General features: G+C 42.9%; 1 pseudogene; it reads right to left on the reverse strand.

Moving 5' to 3' along the window:
• Positions 1 to 318: 318 nt before the first annotated feature.
• On the reverse strand, positions 319 to 451 carry LOC129487142 (uncharacterized; annotated as a pseudogene).
• Positions 452 to 8,158: the final 7,707 nt, after the last annotated feature.

The raw sequence follows: 8,158 nt of genomic DNA on the forward strand, positions 1-8,158 counted from the left end.
TCTGCCCCCCAGGCTGGAGTGCAGTGGTGCGATCTCAGCTCACAGCAACCTCTGCCTCCCGAGCTGAACCGATTCTCCCACCTCAGCCTCCCAAATAGCTGGGACTACAGGTGTGAGGCACATGCTCAACTAATTTTTGTATTTTTAGTAGAGACGGGGTTTCACCATGTTGGCCAGGCTGGTCTCGAACTCCTGACCTCAAGTGATCCACCCGCCTCAGCCTCCCAAAGTGCTGGGATTACAGGCGTGAACCACTGCACCCGAGTTGTTTTTTTGTTTCTTGTTTTTAATATATATTTTTTTACTAACAAAGTTCAGTCTCTGGAGAGACTGTCAAAAATTGCCAGTGCTGACTATATTTCAACTCATCGTGGCAGGGTACTGAGAAGAGTTTTCCATTAGCAATAAACACACCTCAGGTAAACCTCATTGGCTGCCATTGCACAAAGCTTCCTCGGGTTTTCTTTGGGATCCTCTTGGCCAAGGGGGGATCCATTCAGTGGTTGGGGCTGCTTAGAATTTTATTTTTGGTTTACTCCCACAAACTTTGTAACATTCTTTCCTTCCTTCCCCTTTATTTATTTCAGCCCTAGTAATTTTCTCTTTTCTCTCTCTCCTTTTTTTTTTACACAGAGTCTCACTCTGTCATCCAGGCTCAAGTCCAGCAGCATGATCTCGGCTCACTGCCACCTCTGTCTCCCGGGTTCAAGTGATTTCCATGCCTCAGCCTCCCGAGTAGCTGGGACTACAAGCATGCGCCACCATGCCCAGCTACTTTTTTGTATTTCTTAGTAGGGATGGGGTTTCGGTATGTTGGCCAGGCTGATCTTGAACTCCTGGCCTCAAGTGATCCTCCTGCCTTGGCCTTCCAAAGTCCTAGTAATTCTCTTTTTATCAATTTTAATTCTTATTGAAGTTATCTATAATCATAAGAGTCAAATCCAAGGCTTGTTACAAAAATTAGCAGATCTCTCTCACTCCATTTCCTCATCTCTAAATAGAACCACTTTCAAATCTCTAAACAATTTTATACTATATTCTATAATTTTTCAGTTTCAGGTGTATGTTGTCAATTTCTTGCGACGGAAAATAAGGTCTTAACTTCCTCTCTCGCTCTCTCTCTCTCTCTCTTTATTGCTCTCTCTCTCACATACACACATTCACATTTTCTGACTTCCTGTCTTCCTGAAACAATTACATAAGCTTTGGTTAGACACATATTCAGTGTTGTATTGGTCAAGTCTACTCAGGAGTTAGAAACCACAAAGTAATTGGTACATAGAAAGTTTAATATAAAGAGTTATTAACTACAGTATAGGATTATCTATCAAGGGGGAAAAAGAACTGTAAAGAATGCCTAGAGGTGGCAAGAATGAGAGACCAGAGTACGCCTCCCCAAAGTATAGGCGATTATTGAGCTGAAGACACTTAAGAAGAAACAAATGCACCAGAGCGCTCTGCCCTCCATTGGGGCTTGGAAAACAACACCCTGCAGTACAGCACTTTGGCAGGCTGAGCACTTTGATCTAAAGGAGACTGGAAGGCTCCAGAAGCAAGTTCTCTCTGATCCTTTCTGTTCTATCTCTCCTCCCTCTTTTTTTCCCCCAAAGCAAGTCATGGACACCAGAATTCCACTTCCCCGAGACTGGTTATTAGAAACTGATCCCCCTCTTCACCAAAGCAAGACTTAAAACAAGACATATCACTCTCATCTTCACCGTCTTTCTGTGTAGGAGCTGGCCATAAAGACATCCTCTGACCTGACTTGCCTAATAGTTGGTCATAAGACTCCCATTCCAGAGGGGTCCTGCCCTATCCCCAGAGCAAGGAATGCTGCACAGAGAAGCCAAGAAGAATCTGAACATACAGGCCTTGCTGGGTCTCTCCACTCAATCCATTGTCATTAGATCATATCGTTGTTGTCCAGTCACATTTCTACAGGCCTGTCCATTTTTTATTTGACTTAAGCATAAAAATAGACAATTTTCTCAGGGTCTTTAGGACTTTATTTCTGAAGTTTCCTGTGTCATGTAAAGCTTTGATTAAATAAGTTGTGTTATGCGTTTCTCCTGTCAACCTGTCTTTGTTATAGGAGTTGTCGGCCATGACCCTTATGATGGGTGAGGAAAGGGATCACACCTTTTCTGACCCTGCATTCTCCTCTATTTGCCTAATAGCAGAATATAGATCTATAAAGAAAAAGGGCATCTGTGTGAGTCAGGGTTCTCCAGGAGGACAGAACTAATAGGATATATGTGTATATAAAAGAGAGTTTACTAGGGAGGATTGGCTCACACGATTACAAGGCAAAGTCCTACAAGAGGCCATTTGCAAGATGGGGAGAAGGAGAAGCCGGTAGTTGCTCAGCCCAAGTCTGAAAGCCTCAGAACCAGGGAAGCCGACAGTGCAGGCTTCAGCCTGCGGTTGAAGGTCCGGGAGACCCTGGGAAGCTGCTGGTGCAAGTCCCAGAGTCCAAAGGCCAAAGAATCTGGTGTCTGATGTCCAAGGGCAGGAGGAGCAGAAGCAAGCACCCAATGTGGGAAGAAGAAAGAGAGCCAGAAGACTCAGCAAGCAAAGTTACCCCACCTTCTTCACCTGCTTTGTTCTGGCTGTGCTGGCTGCCATTGGATGCTGTCCACCCACATTGAGGGTGAGTCTTCCTCTCCCAGTCCACTGACTCACATGTCAATCTCCCCAGCACCCTCACAGACACACCAGAAACTATACCAGCCACCTAGCATTCCTCAATTCAATCAAGTTGGCACCTAATATTAACCATCACAGTATACTTCCTTGCTCTCTGAAGGTTACCAGTGGGCCAGATGTGGTGGCTCATGTCTGGAATCACAGCATTTTGGGAGGCTGAGGCTGATGGATCACCTGAGGTCAGGAATTTGAGATCATCCTGGTCAACATGGTGAAACCCTGTTTCTACTAAAAATACACACACACACACACACACACACACACAAAATTAGCCCGGCATGGTGGTGGGCCCCTGCAGTCCCAGCCACTTGGGAGGCTGAGGCAGAAGAATCACTTGAGCCCGGGAGGCAGAGGTTGCAGTGAGCCGAGATCGTGCCACTGCACTCCACCTGCACTCCAGCCTGGATGACAGAGTGAGACTCCGTCTCAAAAATAAGTAAATAAAACAAATAAACAAAAATAAAGGTTACCCCTGAAGAAAGCTTTAGACCGTCTCGGCCTAGAGATGAAACCAGAGGAATTTATATGAACAAGCTTGACTAACCAGCCTTTATCTGCCAGTTCTTTGCCTTTCCTCAAGTTGCTGCCTGTAGAAACTCAAAATCCTTTTCCTTTGTCTTGTCACTTCTCTAAAAGTGTACTGTTCTTTGTTAAAGATGCTAGCTAAGCTGGAATTCCAAGCCACCACTTTGAGAACTACTGATTCTCTGTGTATCTCCCATGTATTACGAAGTATATATGTGAATAAACTTCTGTTTGCTTTTCTTTTGTTAATTTGCCTTCTGTAACAGAAGTCTGTTTCTACTACAAACCTCTGGAGGTTCTTTTCCCCCACACAAGGATACTCACAGGAGGAACGTCCCTCCCTGAGGCTGGGATGGCACAGAAGTTTTCTGGGTTGCTCCAGGCCAGAGCTAGGTCACAGCCACTGGACATGAAGAAAACAACACTCCGAGGTAGAGATGTGTAGAAAACCATGGCCAGGATTGGCAAGCAGAAAACACCTCTCTGGAGGGCTGGCAGGCCAAGGCTGGGAAGCCAACTGAGGCACCCGCATGATTCACTGGGGATCATTCTTGGGAAGGCTGCGGGAACCCTGTGGGAAGTTATCCATCCGGTGCTGCTGCATCCTAATGGAGCTGTCACTGGATCTTTGGTTGCCGCGTTGGGGGGTGTGGGGAGAGGATCGAAAAGCAGCAAAACCCTGGATGGCGGAAGCGACCGCCTTCCTCCTTCAGCGTCCCTCCAACGCCCTCTACTGACGATGCTTTTAACATCATGCCAGCTGCAAAGGAGTAATAGTCAAAGGACCCCGAATTTCACAGGTCAGATGGTGCAGTGTGAATCTGGAGATGCAGTAAATTGATAACTGGCATAAGTGTTTACCTTTTATGAATCTATTAATGTTATTGGCAGCTGAGTCATGTAACATATTAAGATTATTTCTCCTTCCCTACTTTTTTGTTTTTTCTCGGATTAATCATTGGCTTTGTTGTTTTTGTTTAATTAATCACCAATCCCCAAACTCTCCCTAGTTATGTAAATCTCCTCTCCCACAGGGGAACAATAGTCTCAGTCCTCATTCTGGCAACATTTGGGTCCCGGACCATGAGGCAGGTGAGGGACACATGGCAGCAGAGACCATCGTCATTATTTGAGGAAGTTTATGCATCTTCAGCAGGATCCCCCACTGTGGTCTTGTGACCAATTCACAGAGGCCACTGGCTTGGGGTCTTTCTTCTACCCTCTCCTTTCATCTCCCTAAGGGTGTTCTTACACATGTTCTGCCCACTCCTTCATCAACCCTCTCCTCTCCTGGCTTCTCATCATTACATTTATTTATTTACTTATTTTTTGAGATGGAGTCTTGCTCTGTCACCCAGACTGGAGTATAGTGGCGCGATTTTGGCTCACTGCAACTTCCGTCTCCCAGGTTCAAGCGATTCTCCTGCCTCAGCCTCCCCAGTAGCTGGGACTACAGGCGTGTGCCACCATGCCCAGCTAATTTGTGTGTGTGTGTGCGTATACATATATATGTAGAGAGACAGAGTGTGTGTGTGTGTGTGTGTGTGTGTGTGTGTATTTTCACCATGTTGGCCAGGCTGGTCTCAAACTCCCGACCTCAGGTAATCTGCCTGTCTCAGCCTCCCAAAGTGTTGGGATTACAAGTGTGAGCCACCGCACCTGAAACATAAGTTTTTTAAAATTCAACTATCTAAATAGGTTTCTTCCATGGGTAGAATATTTTTCACCATTTGTTTTGAAGATCAAATAACTTTAGGATTCAAAAGAATGTGAAAGTCTTAGTACACACTCAGATGAGTTGATCTTAAATTGCTATCATGGAAAGCTTTTCAAGCCTGAAATATTAAGGAAACTCACTGTTTCCTTAAAAAAAAAACAGCTGGCTTTAATTGTTGGTCTTTACTGAATGAATGGATTTTCCAGATAGACAAAAAATAGTTTTCTATAACTAGCACAGAAAGGGAAGAAATAAAGTGAATTACAACAGGCCAGCATTCAGATGATGGCAAATCCAGGGCTCTAGTCTTCGGTCAGAGGCTTAAGTGCTTAGAACCTATTAGAAGTTGTATTTGAAGAATAAAATAGTAACCAAAATAGTTTAAGTGGGTAAAAAAGGAGTCAGACCTCATCTGAAATTGGATTTCAGAATGGTTAAATTTGGATGTAAAATAAAACAAATATACGACAATTTAAGGAGTATATGTACATATTTATAAATCTTAGATGAGGGAAGTCTTACTAAGCTAAACATATTGAAGCCAAAAAGGCATCAAAAGATTGACATAGCCTGGGCAACGTGGCAAGACCCTGTCTCTACAAAAAAAAAATTAAAAAATTAGCTGGGCGTGGCAGCCTGTGTCTGTGGTCCCAGCTACTCAGGAGACTAAAGCAGGAGGATTGCTTGAGTCCGGGAGGTTGAGGTTGCAGTAAGCCATGATCTCACTACTGCACTTCAGGCTGGGTGACAGAGTGAGACCCTGTTTCAGAGAATAAATGAATTAAAACAAAAGATTGACAGATTTGAGCACACGAACATCCAACATCTTCCATAAAACCCGTTTATGGACTAAATGTTTGTGTTCCCACAAAATTCACATGTTGAAGGCTTTACCCACAATGTGATGGTATTCAGAGTTGGGTCCTTTGGAAGGTAATTAGGGTTACATGAGGTCATGAGGGTGGGGCCCTCATAATAGGATTAGTGTCTTTATAAGCAGAGACACCAGAGGGCTCTCTCTCTCTCACATGTGAGGACACAGTGAGAAGGCAGCTATCTTCAAGGCAGAAAGAGAGCCCTCACTAGAAACTAACAATACTTGCATGCTAATCTCAGATTTCCAGCCTCCAAGACCGTGAGAAAATAAATTTCTGTTGTGTGAGCCATCCAGTCTGTAGTATTTTACTATGGCAGCTGGAACAGAGTAGTACATAGTAGCCTAAGGAAAGTTTAAAAACTAGAAGTGTGGAAAAAAGTATTTCCAACTTATGTAATTGGCTACATGTTTACAACTCCAAAATATGTAAAAATTTTAAAACAAATCAGCTAGGAAAATACAAATATCCCAATAGAAAAATGAACAAAGGACACAGAGAGATCATCTATGAAATAACTACAAATTAACAACAAACAAAAGAAAATGTGTTCTATATTATTACCGTGATGGCAGGAATAGCCCTTGAAAGATGCTTATATCCTAATCTCCAAAACTGTGAATATGTTACCTTACATGGCAAAGGAACTTTGCAGGTGTGATTAAGTTAAGGATTTTGAGATGGGAGGATTATCTTAGATTGTCTGGGTCGACCCAGTGTAATCACAAGGGTCCTTATAAGTGAAACAGAAAGTCAGGAGAGTCCAAGTCAAAGAAAGTGAAGTGATGAAGGAAGCAGAGATTGGAGTGCTGTGCTCTGAAGACGGAGAAAGGGGCCACAAGCCAAGGAATGCTGGTAGCCTCTAGAAGCTGGAAAAGGCAGAGGAAATGAATTCTCCTCCAGAGCTTCTAGATAGGAATACAGCACTGCCAGCATGTTGACTTCAGCCCTGTAAGACTCATTTTGGACTTCTGACCTCCAGATCTATAAGATAATAAATTTGTGTTGTTTTAAGTCATTAACTTTGAGGTAGTTTGTACAGCAGCAATAGGATACTAATACAATCACTAGTCAAGGACATCTAAATTAAAGGAATGATATGCATGCTTTTAAATCAGTATAAATGAAAACTATTGGTGTGGCAGAATATAGGCACATATACTTTTGGTAGAAATGTAAATAAGTATGCCATTTCTTGGCAAGCAACGGTATTTATCAATCTGTATCAGATCTTTAAATGGGCATCTTTTACCTAACAACTTTTTCTTTGACTATATTCTAAGCACCCAATTTCCAGTTGCATTTAGTAGTGAAACTCTTCCTTCACACAAAATCGAGCAGAGGGAAGTGCATCTGCAATTGCCAAAGCAGTGGATGCAGTCCTGAAGCCTGGCCTCCACCTCACCCCTGCCGAAGTCCCTCAGGCATTTCCAGGGCTCCATGGAACACACTTGGAGAATCACTGTCTTGGGGGAATAGCTGGACAAGCAAACAAAAACTCCATACGAGGATGTTTATCACAACATTGTTTCCATTGCAAAAAAATTAGAAATCACCTACACGCCTCCCAAGAAAAGTGACTTGTTAGGAAAAAATGCTCAGTATCACTAATCATCAGGAAATACAAAACTACAATGGGATATCACCTCACCCCTGTAAAAATGGCTATAATCGAAAAGATGAAAGATCAAAACTGTTGGACTAGGATATGGAGAAAAGGGAACGCTTGTACACTATTGGTGGGAATGTAAATTGCTATAGTCACTATGGAAAATAGTATGGAGGTTCCTCAAAAATTAAAAATAGAACTACCATATGATCCAGCAATCCCACTACTGGGTATAGATCCAAAAGAAATAAAATGAGTATGTCAAAGACATATCTGCACTCCCATCTTTGTCGCAGCACTATTCACAGTAACCAAGATACAGAATCAACTTAAGTATCCCTCCACAGATGAATGAAGAAACAAACACACACACACACACACACACACACACACACACACACACACACACACGCACACAATGTAATACTAATCAGTTTTTCAAAAGAAGGACATTTCTTTTTTGACAACATGGATGAACCTGAAGGATGTGCTAAGTGAAAAAAAGCCAGGCACAGAAAAATAAATATCTTATGATCTCACCTACATGTGGAATCTAAAAAAGTGGCACTCGTCGAAGCTGAGAGTGGAATGGTGGTTTCCAGGGGCTGTGGGGTGGGGAATGAGAAGGTATTGGTGAAAGAGTCCAAAGTTTCGGTTAAGAGAATCAGTTTAAGGGATCTATTGCATAATGTGATGACTATAGTTAATAATGTATACTTGAAAGTT

Source organism: Symphalangus syndactylus, chromosome 7, assembly GCF_028878055.3.
Source record: "Symphalangus syndactylus isolate Jambi chromosome 7, NHGRI_mSymSyn1-v2.1_pri, whole genome shotgun sequence".
Classification (NCBI taxonomy): domain Eukaryota; kingdom Metazoa; phylum Chordata; class Mammalia; order Primates; family Hylobatidae; genus Symphalangus; species Symphalangus syndactylus.